Genomic DNA, 18,992 nt, shown 5'->3' with positions numbered 1-18,992 from the left:
AAGAACTATGGGGCTACACCACGTGCTGTGTGACTCTTCTATTACTCCCATTTTTAGCATTTCAGCCAATTACCTTTTAACAATGTGTCTTTTAAGGTCAGCTTCCTCTAGGGCTGTAAATGCACTGTGACTCCTGGGCACGTTTCAAAATGATGCTCTATGAGAGATGTATGGCTGTGTGTGTGTGTGACAAATAAAATTTGAATTTGAATATGCGGCTCGGCAAGGTGGAGAACACATCTACAAAATGCTGTTGCAATGCAGCAACATAGGCTCTCTGGACCTGTGTGAGATTGTCATCATAATAGAGGGAGGTGGGAATTGTGGAATTTTGCACCTCCATCCTAAACTTATCTCTCTCCTTAACCAGGCTTACCAGAGAAGTGCTTTAAGCCTCTTCCCAGTCTTTCAGAGGCTGAGGTGATATATCTGTGTGGCTCCTCCTGTGTCAGACCTTAACACTTCATAGTCAACGTCCCCCACTCGCAATGTAACCACGCAGGGTCCTTGCCACTTGGCGAGCAGCTTTGAGCTGGAAGAAGGGAACAATACAAGCACTTTGTCTCCCAATGACAATTGCCTCAGGCTAGCTGCTCAGTTGTACAGGTGCTGCTGATGTTCCTGGGCCTGGACCCCAAATTGTGAAGCTTTGCTCTCAGGTCCAAAACATATTGAATATCATTCTTAGCTGGGCTTGGACCTTCCTCACAGTTTTCCTTAAAAAGCTCCAACAGCCCCCGTCGCTTCCTGCTGAACAATAACTAAAGGGGAAAAAAATTCATGGAGGCCTGGGGCACCTCCTGCCCTGCAAACAGCAGAGGGTCTAACCAGCAATCCCAGTTGCATTCATCCTCGTAAAGAAATCATGGACTCTAAAGCCTTATTCAGCCGCTCCACCAACCTGTCAGTCTGAAGGTGGTAGTGTCCCTTGGTCAACAACTTAGTGTTTTGGGATTCTGGTTCTTTGATTTTTGTTCATTCATTATTGTTTTCTCTGTGTGACTTGTTTCCTAGTTAAGTTATATTATTCCTATTGTAGGTTTTCTGGTTTGTTATTAGGTCCCTTTTCATACCCTACTCTTGTCTCAGTGTCCTGTTTGTCTTCTGGATTAGACCGATTTATAATAGAATTTTACACAAACTTTGCTAAAGAGCACTTCCCTTTACTCCTACAAATGTTTGGTGAGGCTCTGGACAAGGACAGCAGCTTTCAGAAGCTTTTATCTCCCTTTCATTTAAGTCTTTGTTTTTCTTTAAGAGAAAAACAAAGACCCACTTAAATGTAATAGTTACAGACCAAGAAAACTGATTAACTGTAACTGCAAAATTTTACACCCTAAAAAAGTTGGCTTTATCCAGACTCATAGCTCTGCCAATAACATTAATTCAATTCAATTCAATTTTATTTATATAGTGCCAAATCACAACAACAGTCACCTCAAGGCGCTTTATATTGTACAGTAGATCATACAATAATAGATACAGAGAAAAACCCTACAATCATATGACCCCCTATGAGCAATCACTTTGGCAACAGTGGGAAGGAAAAACTCCCTTTTAACAGGAAGAAACCTCCGGCAGAAGCAGGTTCAGGGAGGGGCGGGGCCATCGGCTGCGGTTGGGGTGAGAGAAGGAAGACAGGATAAAGACATTAGACGCCTAATTGATATTATCTGGGCAGCCCAAAATAAATCCCCCAGGTGACTTTTCTCCAGCTATAGCCCTCTCCCATGATGTAGAGAAAGCATTTGACATGGTAGAGTGACGCTTTCTATTCTGTGTATTGTAATCATCCAAGCAAGGTGGTCAAACTTCTCTTTAACAACCTAAGAGCATTAATATTACTGAATTATATCATATAGTTATATAGTTCGATGGGGTATTGGGGGTCCCAAACTTACTGTTATTGTCACGTCCGGTGGCAGACGTGTGGAATTGGAGATCCCAAAATGCGGCAGCTCTGGTGTAGATAAGTATTTATTTAACAAAAGAAAATACAAACAGCATTGGGGTGGGTGAAGGTAGTGATGTGACGTTCTGTATCGAGACTTCGAAGCTTGTGTCGAGTAACTGAGGGGGCGTTTCCACGATGCGCGTATCGAGGCTTGCTTCATTTATGGGAGGAGCTGAAAATGATGACGTCCGAAGCCTCGCTGCCCGGCTGTACCACGTGACTGGTTCATGAAGTGGTTCGAACTTTGCCGCGAGCTATGACAGCGATATAAACCCCTCAGACTGCATTCAAAATGTGGGTGTTTGATGGAGAGTTGCGGTTAGTGAGAGTTAGAGACAGTTTAGGAAAAAAAAAATCGCCTACGACCTGCCACAGTGGAGAAACTGTTGTTTTTAAATAAAAACCAATGATGTGTCCCCTAAACACTAATCACTGTCCTTGCCTCAATGTTACAAAAGCACAACCACTGTCCACACCTCACCTCACAGTATATGATCATTTCCATTTTATGCATTTCCAAATAATCATTTCCCATACTGCCAGTATAAATATACACAGTATACTGCCATCACTACAATATAGATGTTTTACACACTCCTTTTGTTGTTGACATTTACAGGCTGTGTGCAAAAGACCACACTCTTCAAATTCATGCCAACTAATATTTTTACGTACAGTAGGTGTCCTACTAGAGCAAATGAAGCTTCAAGAAGCTTCGCGTTGGGGTGAACCAATTGGATGAAAAGCTTCAGTGCTTCATGGGGCTTCATCTGCCCATCACTAGGTGAAGGTGAAACAGGAAAACCTAAACTGGGTAAAACTAACAAAACAAAAACGAAGATGAAGGAAGGTCCGGGGAAATACATACGGAGAGACGCAGGGAGATCGAGGGGAAACAACACAGACGAACCAGCAATGACTAAGACAGAAGACAAGACTTAAAAACACTCAGAGAACACAGGGAGATCACACACAGGTGGGGGACACAGCTGGGAGTGATTAACGTGACGAGACTAGGGAGGCAAACTGAAAACACTCACATAAGTGCTACCACATGTGCTACCACATTTTGGGAAATTTTAATATTTTTAAGAAAAACATATGTCAGCAATTAAGACAATTATTATTTTACATTCATTACGTGTAGTCCATAACAATTGAGGAGAGTAAAAGTGAGAAATAATAAGCGGAACTGTTGACACTGTAGTCGTTCGCCCGCGGTTGCCTAGAGCGGACCAACTTCCTGTCCTCTCAGATGCAATTCGGGAAAAGACACGAGTGCTCCTGTGATTCTTTCTCTGAGACTCTACCTTTATTTTTACAGGTCAGTATCGTCTTAAAAATACAGTGTATGAGGGTTTTGTGCCTTGTTCTACTTCGGTGTTTACTGAGAGTTATGTTGACACCGCCGATGTAACCTTAAGTGGGGTTTAGTTGAAAATTACTGAAGCGCGGCACCGCAGCGGTGGTAAAGCCGAGCCGCGCAGCCCCAAGTCTCGCGAGAGTTACCGCGAGTTATCGCGAGAGTTCGCCAGCCCGCGGGATGTATTTAAACTTGGTAAACTCCATTTAACAAGCAAATATGTGTGTGTGGTGCTCCAATTTAACTGTAAAGGCCCTGACATCAGATTATTCGAGATTAAAATATCTTATATATACTTTATGGTTCAAGTGATGTGGAAATGTTAAGAATAAGCTAAGGATGAATGTACATTTATGTTGTTACATTGCAAAGTAATACATCCAGGTGTGTTTTGTCTAATCTAGTAAGATTTATGCACTTATATCAGATTTGTGGATAAGCTATTTTGAGTTTGCCCTATATGTGAGAAAGAGCAATAAGACGTTTAAGGCATTATATGCTATCTGCACTGCTGATGTAAATGAGTGAAGGAATAGTGAGGTTAACAGTGTAAACTGGAGAAATGTAATGACCATAGATGCATATATTTGCCAAATGCCTTTTATTTACCTTTTACAGTTATTGAGCATATCTGACAAGTGAAAGCACTGGATGTAAATTATATTTGTTGATCTGAAATAAGAGATGCAATTCGGGAAAAGACACGAGTGCTCCTGTGATTCTTTCTCTGAGACTCTACCTTTATTTTTACAGATTTGTATTCTTTTTGTTATTGTGGTCTTCACATCTGGGACCCGTAACAAACTGTGGGGGCTCGTCCGGGATCTCTCCTCTACAGTCGTCGAGGGCAGATCCAGTGATACCAGAACCACGACACAATCGTGACAAGGCCGTTACTCCAGCCAAGCCAGCGAGTAGGTGTCCAGGTAGTGAGGTGAAAAGGGGACCTTTGCCTCAACGTGGAACCGTACTTCAGTGAGGGGAGTGTGACGCATCCTAGTCACTATCGAGCTGAAGGATAATCAGAAATACATACAACATGTCGACCGAGAGAAAGGAACTCGCCTGGAATATCAGGAGACGCTTGTTTTCACTCCAAGATCAAGACCTCTTCGAACTCGCTAAGAGCCTCGCATCAGAAAACAAAGACACTACACAGCTCAGTCAGGATGATAAAGAAGGTTGTATGGACTATATCACCTCCTACATACAGTCAAACACACTACTGCAACTTGAAGATGAGGGCATGAGTCATTTGTTGACGCTGAATGATTTGATTAATCTAGTCATCCAGGGAAGTAATCCTGCCGTGCAAACAGCTGGTGAGAATGAAGTACATGCCATGCCCAGTCCACAACCATCCAATACCGTGCTAGACCCACAACCGCCGGAAGATCCACCAGATATATCACCAAACCCCTATGCAAACGCAGAAACACAACAGTTAGAGGAGTTGAGGAAAGCGTATGAGACACTGGGTGAGAGGCTAAGACTATGTGGAACTGTAAGGGCCCAGTCACCTGCTGTAGCACGCCAGCAGAGCAATTTGCAACCACAACCAATCATACAGATTAGCCCTAAGCAGCCAGTCACTGTAAGAGACTTTTCGTACTTACCACGCAGAGAATTCAAAGTTTTTGGGGGACAGATTGGAGACAACAGTTCCGAAATCAGCTACAACAGTCTCACCAAGCAGATTAATGAAGGAGTTAAAGAAGGATTTGTGGAGGCTGAAATTGTTCGAGGTGTGTTGAGAATTGTGAAGCCTGGCACTTTCCGGGACATGTTAATGCTCAAAGATGACCTGTCTCTCCATGAACTTCAGGGCTTTCTGAGGTCTCATCTCGGAGAAAAAGCGACAACTGAAATGCTCCAGGAGTTAATGTGTGCTAGACAAAGTGAACAAGAGACGCCCCAGCAGTTTCTGTATCGCATGATTGGACTTAAACAGAAGCTTATTTTTCAGTCGAAGCAGGCCAACACTGAGATCTCCTATGACCCAAGAACTGTCCAGGAAGTTTTCCTCCACACAATCTATCAAGGCCTGGGGGCTAAGTACGCAGACTTGCGACAAAGACTAAGACCTCTCACCTCAAACAACAATGTCACTGACGAAGAGATTCTTAGTGAGGTCACAAAGATTATCAGTGATGAAAATGAACACCAGCGAAGGTTAGGCCAAGTCGCCCGCCAAAAGAGTGCACAAGCCCAAAGTGCTGGGATCGAAGCAAACGACAAGATAGCCAAAGAACAATCCTCACCAACAATCAAACAACTTGCCGCCCAAGTAGAGACTCTAACTAACATGGTCGCCAGCCTAATTAAACAACAGGAGGCAAAGCCTTGCCAGCTGTCCCCACAACCACCTCCCAACCCGCTTTTCCAAACCCCAGCCAACCCCAACAGACCTCCTCAAAAGAAAGCGTTCCTTTGTCCAAAGTGTACTGAACAGAACTTGCAGGACTGTAGTCATTGCTTTGTATGCTGCGAGTCAGGACACCGAGCGGTGGGATGTTTAAAGCGGACCAAAACTCAGGGAAACTGGAATCGGTCTCTGTCGAGGGACAGCCAGAGGCCGGCGCAGAGTCACAGTCCCAGCCAGTAAGGTCCTCCTCTGCACAGCTTACTACTGAGTGTGCAAGACGTCGCAGTAAGCTAAAAAGAAAGCAGCCAAAGCGAGACCAGAGAAAGCAACAGGTAACCTCTTGTCAAAGTTTAACACCAAACAGCTGTAAAGTCCCCCTAGTTGGAAAGAAAAGCCTCCTCAAGTGTTTGATTGGTGGCTATCCAGTGACAGTGTTATTTGATTCTGGCTCACAAGTGAGTTTAGTGGACAGACAGTGGGTTCAGCGGTTTATTCCTAACTATCAGGTGCGACCCCTCCAAGAGCTGTTAAATGATGGACTTGAAGTTTATGCGGTTAACGGACAAGCAGTTCCTTATGATGGGTGGGTTGAACTTACAGTCACTCTCGCTGGTCACGAAGATCCCAATCTTACTGTGCAAGCCCCTTTCCTTGTCAGTAAGCTGTCACTCCCTCAGCCCCTCCTGGGAGCGAACGTGCTTGGCGCCATTATCCAAACACAAGAGTCAGACCGAGAGGCCAGTGCTCTATTGTATAGTCTCCTACGCAAAGCTTTTGGTACAGACGAAGAGCAAGTGATGGCTATGGTAAACTTCATACAAGTACCACAAAGAGCAGAATGTGACCCAGCCACAGTGAGAATTGGGAAGAGCAATGTGACCATTCCTGCTGGAAAAGCAGTCCAAGTGTGGTGCAGAGTACCCCAAAGTTTTGACATTTGTGACCCCCTGGTGCTGTACGAACCCGACGAGAACACTGCCTTGAGACACCTGAGTGTTGGGGAAGGGCTCCTTGAGATCAACAACCCTCAAAGGCCATTTGTTAAGGTCCCCATCTCTAACCACTCCAAACACGAAATAATTCTACCGAAGAGAACAGCCCTGGGTACTATTCAACATGTCGCTAAAGTTATTGAGGCAGACCGACCCACAAACACATCAGAGCTGACTCAACCCACACAGAGCCCCATCACCATAGCTGAGGTAAGCGCAGCCACCCCTGTTTCTGAACTGTCCACTGAGTCATGGCTACCCCCAGTTGATCTTAGCCACCTGAGTCCGGACCAACAGAAGTCAGTTGAAAAGGTGTTAAGGGAAGAGTGTGAGGCGTTCTCTCGTAGCAGCACAGACATAGGCTGTATCCCTTCACTACAAATGGAAATCAGGCTCAAAGATGATACACCAGTCCAGAGGGCCTATGCTTCTATCCCTAAACCCCTCTACAGGGAAGTAAAGGAGTATATTCAAGAGCTGATTGTCAAGGGATGGGTAGTGAAGTCACAGTCGCCGTATGCTGCTCCAGTCATTTGCGTAAGGAAGAAGGATGGGTCTTTACGTTTGTGCATCGATTATCGTCTCTTAAACAACAAGACTGTGCCAGACAGACACCCACTCCCCCGGATCCAGGATCTCACAGACTCGCTAGGTGGTTACAGCTGGTTCTCGATCCTGGATCAGGGTAAAGCTTATCATCAAGGTTTCATCGCAGAAGGCTCAAGGTACCTGACGGCATTCACTACCCCGTGGGGCCTCTATGAATGGGTGAGGATACCCTTTGGACTGTCTAATGCCCCAGCAGCCTTCCAACGGAGCATGGAAGAAATGCTTGACACCCTCAGAGACGAGTGCTGTATCCCTTACCTTGACGACGTGCTTTGTTTTTCCAAGTCGTTTGACGAACATGTCCAAGTGCTACAGAAAGTCCTCCAAGCCCTACAACGGCATGGTGTAAAGCTAAAACCCGAGAAGTGTGAGCTGTTCCGTAAAGAGGTTCGCTATGTCGGCCGATTGGTATCTGCAGATGGAGTAAAGGTGGACCCCAAAGATACCGAGGCAGTACAGGCACTCAAACACAAAAGGCCACAGACCGTCGGAGAAGTCAGGCAGCTTTTGGGATTCCTAAGCTACTATCGGACGTATGTGCAGGACTTCTCCCGCATAGCCAAACCGTTGTATGACTTGCTCCAAGTCCCGTCCAACACACTGCCACCAAAGCCAACTAGAGGCAGAGCAAAACACACTCAGCAGCCTTCTCGAGCCCTGATACAGTGGAACAAAGAACACCAAGAGATCCTTGAGCGCTTGATCGGCATGCTCACTCAGCCACCAGTGTTAGCGTACCCTGATTTCACCCGCCCTTTTATATTGCACACGGACGCATCCCAGAGGGGCCTTGGTGCCGTCCTATATCAGAACCAACAAGGCAAGATGAGAGTGATTGGGTATGGGTCTCGCACGCTCACACCTGCTGAACAAAACTACCACTTGCACAGCGGAAAACTAGAGTTTCTCGCCCTCAAGTGGGCAGTTTGTGACAAGTTTAAGGATTACCTCTACTATGCTCCACATTTCACCATTTTTACAGATAACAATCCCTTGACATATGCCCTCAGCACAGCAAAGCTCAATGCAGTTGGACACCGTTGGGTCGGACAATTGGCAGATTTCCACTTCGACATCAAATATCGGCCGGGAAAAGTAAACATTGATGCAGATGTGCTGTCACGTTGCCCACTTGACATTGAGAGGTTCATGGGAGAGTGCTCAGAGGAACTGTCGGAGGAAGCCGTATGTGCAGTTTGGGAAGGGAGCAGAAGAGCGAAGCAAGGAGACGTAGCATGGATTGCAGCCCTTAACCTCACCGCACCAAACCTACCCATCAAAGAACCCCTACAGTCAATCAGTCATGACCAACTTGTACAATCGCAGAGAGCAGATCCAGCAATCGGAAAAGTCATTGACATGGTAGAGAAGGACATAAGACCAACAGAAGATGACAAGGCTGACACTAACACAAAGAGACTGTTGAGAGAGTGGAGTCGGCTGCACATGGAGAATGACCTTCTCTATAGAAAGACTACAGGACGCAAGCAGCTGGTCCTACCTACTCTCTACAGACAGGTAGCTCTCACACACCTCCACAACAACATGGGCCATGTCGGCGTGGAGAAAGTCTTGAACCTGGCTCGAGAGCGGTTCTATTGGCCTTTCATGAAGAGAGAAATTGAAGAGTACGTCACAAGGAAGTGTCAGTGCATCAAGCAGAAGAAGCCGACGACACACGAGAGAGCACCCATGGGTAGCATAACATCCAGCTCCCCTCTTGAGCTTGTTTGCATTGACTTCCTGCACTTAGAGTCTTGTAAAGGTGGGTTTGAATATATACTGGTTGTTGTAGACCATTTTACCAGGTTCGCACAAGCGTATCCCACCAAGAATAAGGCCGCAAAGACCGCGGCAGACCGCCTCTTCAATGACTACATTCCCAAATTCGGCTACCCCTCCAAGCTCCACCACGACCAGGGTCGCGAGTTCGAGAATCAGTTATTCAAGTCCCTAAGAGAACTCGCAGGCGTTGGTCACTCAAGGACATCCCCCTACCATCCCCAATGCAACCCTACTGAAAGACTGAATCGCACCCTGTTACAGATGCTGCGTACACTGGGAGAAAAGGAGAAACAAAATTGGAAGGAACATCTACCCCATGTTATCCATGCTTACAACTGTACCAAGCATGAATCGACTGGCTTCTCTCCGTACTACCTCTTGTATGGTCGACACCCTCGTCTTCCAGTAGACCTTCTCTTTGGTCTCATGGCAGAAAACAACACTGAGACACCACATGGGTATGCAGAAAGATGGAAAGGGAAGATGACAGAAGCATACCGCATTGCAAATGCAAACAGTCAACAGTCAAGTTCCAAAGGCAAAGCAAACTATGACAAAAGATGCAAAGGAGTAATGCTACAGGCAGGAGACCGAGTACTGGTACAAAACCTGAGTGAAAGGGGGGGCCCTGGCAAACTGAGACCCTACTGGGAGCAAACGGTCTACATTGTGAGGGAGCAAGTGGGCGACAACCCCGTCTACAAAGTGAGTCCAGAGGCGGGAGGCCGTCCTGTTCGCACCTTGCACAGGAACTTGTTGCTACAAGTGAATGACTTGCCAGTGGACATTATCCAAAGTCAGGCTACAAGACCACACAAGAGAAACAAGAAGTCCACCGGAAGACCAATGACACCAGAGCCGAACCCTGACACAACTGACTCTGAAGAGGGTGAGCCATTGTACTGGCTTGGTGTACCCAGATACCCTCGAGGGGGCCAATCTCCAGTCACACCAGTTCCAAGTGGAGCGCAACGGAGCTCCGGTCCAAGTGAACTAGGACAAGTCTTAAGGGCTCGTGTCCAACCTAGAAAAAAAAGTGCCATGGTTCCGGAAGAGGATCTAATTGTGTTAAGAGACCCAGACCTACCTCAACTAAGTGACGATCAGGAGATGCCTCAGGTTCAAGAAGAAGTTGACGTCACTGAGTCCAGTCCTGATCCAGTAGAGCTTCCTGACCCAGAGCCAGAACCCAGGGTGGAGCCAGGGGATGACATCCATCCAGAGCCACCATCTCATCTTAGGCAGTCCAGCAGGCAGAGACGTCCCACCACATTCTTCACCTACCCATCCTTGGGTCAACCAGCCTATCAGGCTCATCCTGCGGTGAACACCATCAACGTCCAACCTTCGCCATATCCTTCCCTCTACTACCCTCTTCTCTACTCCCAATCCCCCTACCCCTCTCCCCTCACCCTTAGCCCTTACTTACCTGTTTCATATGTTGTTCCTTGCTATTGAATCGAACAGAAATCTCAGGAAGAAGAATGCCTGAAGTCTAAGGACACCTGGGCAAGAGGAATATTCCAGGGACTTCTGTAAAGAGACTTTGTTAGTTTAAAGGTTTTTTTTATAAGTGTCAGGAGCCACTTTTGCTGTTGGGGAGCGTGTGGTGAACACAAATGTGCTACCACATTTTGGGAAATTTTAATATTTTTAAGAAAAACATATGTCAGCAATTAAGACAATTATTATTTTACATTCATTACGTGTAGTCCATAACAATTGAGGAGAGTAAAAGTGAGAAATAATAAGCGGAACTGTTGACACTGTAGTCGTTCGCCCGCGGTTGCCTAGAGCGGACCAACTTCCTGTCCTCTCAGATGCAATTCGGGAAAAGACACGAGTGCTCCTGTGATTCTTTCTCTGAGACTCTACCTTTATTTTTACAGGTCAGTATCGTCTTAAAAATACAGTGTATGAGGGTTTTGTGCCTTGTTCTACTTCGGTGTTTACTGAGAGTTATGTTGACACCGCCGATGTAACCTTAAGTGGGGTTTAGTTGAAAATTACTGAAGCGCGGCACCGCAGCGGTGGTAAAGCCGAGCCGCGCAGCCCCAAGTCTCGCGAGAGTTACCGCGAGTTATCGCGAGAGTTCGCCAGCCCGCGGGATGTATTTAAACTTGGTAAACTCCATTTAACAAGCAAATATGTGTGTGTGGTGCTCCAATTTAACTGTAAAGGCCCTGACATCAGATTATTCGAGATTAAAATATCTTATATATACTTTATGGTTCAAGTGATGTGGAAATGTTAAGAATAAGCTAAGGATGAATGTACATTTATGTTGTTACATTGCAAAGTAATACATCCAGGTGTGTTTTGTCTAATCTAGTAAGATTTATGCACTTATATCAGATTTGTGGATAAGCTATTTTGAGTTTGCCCTATATGTGAGAAAGAGCAATAAGACGTTTAAGGCATTATATGCTATCTGCACTGCTGATGTAAATGAGTGAAGGAATAGTGAGGTTAACAGTGTAAACTGGAGAAATGTAATGACCATAGATGCATATATTTGCCAAATGCCTTTTATTTACCTTTTACAGTTATTGAGCATATCTGACAAGTGAAAGCACTGGATGTAAATTATATTTGTTGATCTGAAATAAGAGATGCAATTCGGGAAAAGACACGAGTGCTCCTGTGATTCTTTCTCTGAGACTCTACCTTTATTTTTACAGATTTGTATTCTTTTTGTTATTGTGGTCTTCACATCTGGGACCCGTAACAGACGCAGACCTTCAAAATAAAACAGGAAACACATACACGCAATGACACAACACAAAAACTTCACACAGACAGGGGAACATATAGGAACATGAAAACAAAACCCAGAATAATAATAACTACTAAAACATAAACTCCGGATCATGACAGTTATAATCATTACACTTTTAGTCTGAGGCATATAACTGAAGAAAGAAATACTGAAATTTATTTTTGGGTACATTCTGGTGCTCATACTAACATATTTAAGTTTTTGAATTTAGAACCTTCACTGCTGTCAGGAGTTTTCCTGTAATGCAACTCAGGTCAGAATAAATGGCACTCAGACAGGTCTGCAAATTTTAACGTGCACATGGGTGAGAGCTCGAGAGAGACTCACCCACTGCAGCAGTTGTCACTCTTTATTTATAGTCAAATATGTCTGAGCAGCATGTATTCTCAGAAATACACAGAAAAGATAAAATGCAGAACTGTGCCGGTCCAGGCTTCCTGTTTATACTTTCACAGCTAGTATAGCGTAACTTCTCTATTTAAGAGCAAACACATCTTACAAAGAAGATGAAAACAGTATTTTTCCAGTCACAGGAGGGCCTTTGCTAAATAAGTAAAATACAAATAGAAATACAAGTGGCATCAGCCAACATAAACATCCCATGACATTCCCTCCTGTTTTTACCAATTTAGCAACCTTACAGTGGCTCCTAATTGAGCCTTTCTAAATGCTAAGGCTTTATTATATACAACGAGTCACATCATCTACATCAGTCCATGGCCACTTGTTGGAACATTTTTAGTCAGGACTTAAGCAGTGACTTTATTACATTGAAGTTTCATACCAGTCAATGTCCTCTTCTACATCATGTGGTAGGGTAATGTACATATTAATTGAAGCCGTTACCATTTTCGACACCATGTTCTTCAAACAAGGTATGACACATGAAGTAAACAGACATAGTAACAATAGTAGAACACCAACAAAAACAAGTCCTTTAATCAGCAGGTACTTCCATGAGCCGCTCAAGAGCCACGTGAGCCAATCCTCTGTGTTTGTAACATAGTCCTTTTGTTGTACATCCCGAAGTTGTCTGAGTGTTTTCAGAGCGTTGGTCATATTGGATGAATGTACATTATCTGGAATGTATGTGCAGCATGTGTTGTTAAAGAGGACACATAGTCCTCCTTTCTCGGCGAGAATCATGTCCAATGCTACTCTGTGTTGCATCACCGCAATGCGCAGAGCGTCAATTTCTTGATTCTGTGCGTCGTCGATTTTACATCTTTTTTTCGGGTGAGTGTTAATAAACTCACCAGGAGTGCAATACTAGCCACTAGGAGGACGAGCGTCTTCATGATGACCAGACGCACCAAGTCCTATAGGTGAGTAGACTAGGGGCGAGAAGAACAAGGGCGGGATTCTACCCAAACAGCCCTCTCTCCACCTTCCTAGATCACCTACAGGCAGGGGCGTCGGCGTCTCTTAGTCTATGTTGTCACTCACTTTTTTTACAGTGGCTCTGATAAATCCAAGAGGGTCTTTCGGCAATTTTGCACGCTGTTGGTGTGGTCAGGAGTACTTAATATGGTCCTTCCCAACGGGGTGAGTTCCAATTCTTTCTCTGGAGTATTCGTATAAGGACCCAATCGCCTGGCTTTAATCTGCAAGAGACTGGAGAAGCGTTGCACGGCAGTTCAAAACAATATCCCTATTTTCTACTACTTTTGCCTTCCCTTCTATTAAAGTTGTCTCTCTGACAGATTTATCTATGGGTTCATTTGCATCAATTCATGCATCTTTTCACTGAGGTCTGATTCAAACTATTGTTCTTCTGATTCTTTCCAAAAATAATTTCACATGTAACAATTTGTATATGTGTGTTTTGTGTTTTTGTTTACCTCTTTGTTGTGATCTGGTGGACATCTCTAAACACCATCATGAGTTCAGGCTTCAATTTCAACCCAATTATACTCCTCTGGGCTTCACCTTCCCACTGGCCCCTGTACCCTTCTCAAAGTGTCCTTTGTTGTCTTGAATCTCCAGCAAACACAATCTGTTTCTTCTCTGTTTCTTTTCAGTATTGTCTTTCAAAATTACTCCACGCATGGCAAATCTGACAATCAGTGTCCAGTGCTTTTCCACAGTTCAACTGCCCAGCCTGTAATTCACAGTGCATGTTTCCATCTTGTGGTTCCTTACATGCTGCTGCTGGTGTCCTCAGTTGACAGTGTCAATGGTTCAGAAGCACTGACTTTTGCCTGCTATTAATTCTTCTCAAGTCCACGATGTTCTGTCGGTCTTCATCAGGAGATTAACTGTCCTTTGAGCTTCTTCTCAGGATCGGGACAAGTGGGAGGTCAAGCTGTAAAATGTTAAACCAAACTCTGGCTGTTTAGTTTAAAACTCTGTTTTCTCCCAATTATGTTAATCTATGGTTTGAGAAAAGTCCACCTTTATTTATTTGTGACCTGTATTGACACACTAAACCATACCATTAATATCATTTTCATTTCTTTTCTTAAAACCTCCATTTGCTTCATTGGGCTAGAGTCTAACTCATCTCTCTCCCTCTGGGTGCTTACTTTTATACTTTTTGTTAAAGGACCTGAGTACGTTGTCCCACACTGAAAAAACTTGATAATAAAATTATTTTAACATTAACAGGTCTCTAGAGTGCAACCAATTTGGTCGCAAATAATTTCTCAATGGTGTGACAAAAAAAAAGCCTTGACAGCACCGGTGCGACCAGCCCTTTGAGTAAAAAAAAGTCTCTGCAACTCAAAGTCTCTGTGTGGTCAACAACAGACACACATTATGCCCATATTATGGTCAAAACCAATCAGAGATAGTCAAGGGCGGAACCTCTCAGATGCTCATGTCCAAGGTAAGATGTTCAGATATTGAGATGTTCAGTTCAAAGCCTTTGAGGCTCTTTTTATTTTGACTTTATTTTTATTTTATATATCTTAAATTATTTTAAGTTTAAATGTCAGCTCAGTGAAGCACTTTAAGCACAAGACCTTTTTCAGTACCATATTATTCGGACTACAAGGCGCAACTAAAATCCTTTCATTTCCTCAAAAGTGTGCCCTATGTATGAATTCTGGTCAATCTGTCAAAATGTTTTAGTATGTTTTAGTGGTAAGCTATGAAGCTGCACCGCTTGATGGATTGTTGGATCATTACGGCTACTGTAGTCAGGAGCATCGCAGAGTAATACGTACTGTGCTTCAACATAATATTACCATATTGTGTGTGTATAAGGACCCCAAAATGGCACCTGTTAAGAGACATGCTTACGAAGCGGATTTCAAACTCTATCAGTCACGCATTAGAACATGGAAATAGAGCAGCTGCAAGAGAATTCCACATTAATGGATCAATGGTACAGAAGTGGAGGAAACAAGAAGAATTTGATGAGTAAAGTTTGACTTATTTGACTGTTTTGTTTCGCTTAATGCACCTTATAATCGGATGCGCCTTATGATCTAAAAAAATATGGTAGCTTCTGTTTGTTGTAGAACTGTGCTCCAAATAAAGAACTTTGTGTTGACAAGCTTGTGAGTTAATCATTTACAAATCAATATTGTCTGTATGGACAGCAATTTTTTTTAAAAAGTGAACATGTAAAGCTGCGGTGTTAAGCGATGCGGTTGAAAAAATTTGGGTGCACCTAACCTTTGTGCTGGTGCACCTAAGAAAAAAAGTTAGGCACACCAGTGCAACCATGGCAAAAAGTTAGTCTAGAGCCCTGATTAACTAAAAAAGATGGATTTAGGAGAGATAGTTATTTTAAACTTTTCTACCAGTCCTTCACAAAGAGAGAACATTTTCTCCTGCTCGCTCCATATCTCAGCTGGTGCTGGCTCTTCTTTCTCCTCCTCGTCCTCATGCAGTGCTGAATTTCTCCTGGTGTATCATCAGGAGTGGAACCACCGTCTCATCAGCTCTCCCTAAGAAATGATCACAGATGATCTGAAATAGTGGGTTTCTTAGTCTGTCCTGAATCTGGACATGTGCAGTTCTCAGACACAGAAATCAACTGTTTGTCTTTACTCCACAGATCTCCCCAAAGTGTCTCTCCTCCAGAAGTCTTCCTCCTCTCCAGTCACCTGCCACGCTACAGGTTTCTATCCTAACAGAGCCGAGATGGTCTGGAAAAAAGATGGAGTGGAGCTTCATGAGGGTGTGAACAAAGGAGAGATTCTCACCAACAATGACGGGACCTTCCAGATGAGTGTTGACCTGGATGTCTCATCAATCAAACCTGAAGACTGGCACAGATACAGATGTGTGTTTCAGCTCTCTGGTGTGAACGAGGACATCATCAACAAACTGGACAAAGCAGTGATCAGGACCAATGAAGGTAACACAGGAATCAGAAGTGATAATAGTGAAAAATATAAATTTTAGGAGTCCTGCAGTTCATGTGGTTTTATCTGTTAAGTTCCTCTTCAGTCTGTAACACTGATATGTTATACAAACATACATGGATCATCGTGTGAGTGCTCACTTCCTAAAAATATTTTTCCCAATTAAATGTTTTGAAAGCTGTAAAGCAGATATTTTTTTATCTAGCATAGCTCTTTATTGTTGTCTATTCACTCTTTACTGAGCTTTGATGAATACAGAACCTCATCAACATGCTTTTTTGTTGAGCTTTGTATTTAAATATTTCTTTACTTTGTGCTTATAGAGACAAAGTTTGCAAGTCTGTGATATGCTAAAGTGGATTCTGTGTTTGTCGTGCAGCTGCTGGTCTTTTATTTTCTTAATATTTTTTCCATTATTTTTATCTAGGTGAAACTGATTATTCTCTTTACTGCCTCAGTTTGTTATTTGTTTGTTGTTGTTGATCTACAGAAAATAATCTCACCATCATCATTGCCATTTTTGCTGTGGTTGTTGTCCTCGGCACTGTGACTGGATTCATTGTCTACAAAAAGAAAACAAGTGAGGGAGAAAAACATAAAAAAAATAATTTTTAGTTAATGCTCTTATACAAAAGTGTATAAGCAGCACAGGCACAGTGTCATGGAAATATGGATTACATGATAATATGACAAAAGAAATGCATGAAATATTATAACTATAAGAGTTTAAATTATCTTTATTTTCTCTTTTACTTCAGGCAGATGCTCCCAGCCTCGTAAGTAAAACTAGTGTCTGTTTTCTCTTATATCTTAAACATTCTGTAGATCACAAAGTATTTTTCTGTATTTTATGGTAAATAACTTTTTCAGGGTTCTGAACAAGTGTAAGTTCAGACAGGATGTGGACTAACAATGTGTTTCTGAACTTTTACAGCTATGAAGGATCCTGTGGTTAAGGAGCCACTGAATCCTGCTCCAAAATTCTAAATGACAAACAACCTTCCACACAGTGAGTTACTTCACTTTAAACAAAGCTGTTAAACTGTTTCTTTATTTCTGTAAACTGCTGCAACACACTATAACTCCACCAACACTTTCAATTACTTTTCATCAAAAGTGTCTAAAAGTCAAATTATAGTAAGTTATATTATTAAAAGGAAGACGTTTTTCTGAAAAATTCACATCTGTTTGCCAGTTAAACTTTAAAGTTGTATCAAGTACAAACAGTGACAACACAACATTAATGAACTATTTATTAACTAATGTATAATAAAACTGTGCCAGATTAAAACAAATGTTTATGCTCACAAAGTTTTCTAATCAAATATTTCACTGAACCAGAGCTCTTTTATGTGTAAATGATTTTATCAGTAAATATGTAGCAGATATTTATTCTAAATCACTGTTTAACAAAATCTTAATGTTGTTTAATTTTTGTCTGCAGGTTTATGGAGATATATTGCATTCGGGCCAACATTCCCTCTGCCCCCCCCCCCCCCCCCCCCCCCTCCACACCAACACCACCACCACCACACACACACGCACATAAAACATTAAGGATTGTACATGAACAGAAAACCTTCGTTGGAACCATGCTGAATTTCACCGGAGAAACACACACACACACATATGAAGAGAGAGAGAGTATGCATAGTATACAAACTGCTACCAAACAGCCATCATAATTCGTCATACAATGAGAACTGGACAAATCAACAATTGACAATAACTAATGACTTAATATTAAAATCTGTAACATAATGTATTGTTTGGAGTTTAGTCTTTACTGTTACTATTTTACCATTTCTTCTTTGAGCAACTGTAACCTTCCTTAGGGATTAATAAAGTATTCTGATTCTGATTGTTTCAGGATACATGACACATTTGCTTCCTGTATCTTTTGCTCGTTTCTCCTCCTCTTCTTTTCTATTTTTCTAAACTGAGCACCTGATGGCTTTGAACTTTTCTTGTCCATCTTCCATTGGTTTTAATTTTGCACTGCAGTATGAACACAAATCCACCAACCCGAGGATCACCACAACATAATCTAACAGACCTACACCTTAGTTCACAGATTCACTTTGTCTAAGGTGTATTTCTGGGATTTCACACAACCCAGGATTCAGATCATGAATACATAATGGGCTTGGATTTACAACATTATGAATGAAATGGGCTCTATTTGGAAGCAGCCGGCCCCCCTTCACAAACATGTGTTGAATTCCAGGAGACCTTAAAAGATTTTACTTTATATCTGATTTATTTCTTAATTAATGAAAATTATGTTTATTCTCTGTTGTTTGATTTAAGACAAGTTTTGAGTGTTTTTGATTTTAGAGTTTAGTTCAAGTTGAGATTCTGGAGGTTTGTGTGGGTTATGTTTTTAACACATTGGTGGGTTTGTTTCTGTTTATATATCAGTAAAACTGCATAGCTCTTTCTCTCCTTTTTGTACTTTTGTTTTTCAATAAAGTCCCAAATAATCCAAATTTCTGTGACTTTTTTTAAAATAAAATGTACACTTGGCTAAAGTTTCATGAATCCAGCCCAAATATTAATGGATTAGCTAGAATTTAACTTGTGATAGTAGCTCAGTAAGCTTAGGTGTAATGATGCCAGCTCCAGTCCATTAAGTGTCCTCGTGACAAAAGTATTGTGTGTGTGTTGTATTGTGGTTCGATGTTTGCTTTTGTGGATGTTTATTTTTTTCATTTGGTTTACCAACACTAGACTTGACAATTTGCATATGATGAAGTAACTGACCTCACAGCCCATTGTTCCTTCAGTGGGCTGGTTTCAGCTATTGTGCAAATGCACTGTTTATGGGAA

General features: G+C 42.7%; 1 long non-coding RNA gene across 1 annotated transcript; it reads left to right on the top strand.

Moving 5' to 3' along the window:
- Window positions 1–16,648: 16,648 nt before the first annotated feature.
- On the top strand, window positions 16,649–18,652 carry LOC146682552 (uncharacterized). The gene is made up of 4 exons (XR_014917671.1): window positions 16,649–16,743; window positions 16,922–16,939; window positions 17,098–17,172; window positions 17,608–18,652. It is a non-coding gene; the product is annotated as an uncharacterized LOC146682552 (long non-coding RNA).
- Window positions 18,653–18,992: the final 340 nt, after the last annotated feature.

This window comes from Copadichromis virginalis, linkage group LG22 (assembly GCF_057382275.1).
Source record: "Copadichromis virginalis isolate Kocher_CV1m ecotype Utaka linkage group LG22, C_Virginalis_male_GT1.1, whole genome shotgun sequence".
Taxonomy (NCBI): Eukaryota; Metazoa; Chordata; class Actinopteri; order Cichliformes; family Cichlidae; genus Copadichromis; species Copadichromis virginalis.
The sequence above is the reverse complement of the archived record's forward strand: the minus strand, read 5'-3'. Positions and strand labels throughout refer to the sequence as shown.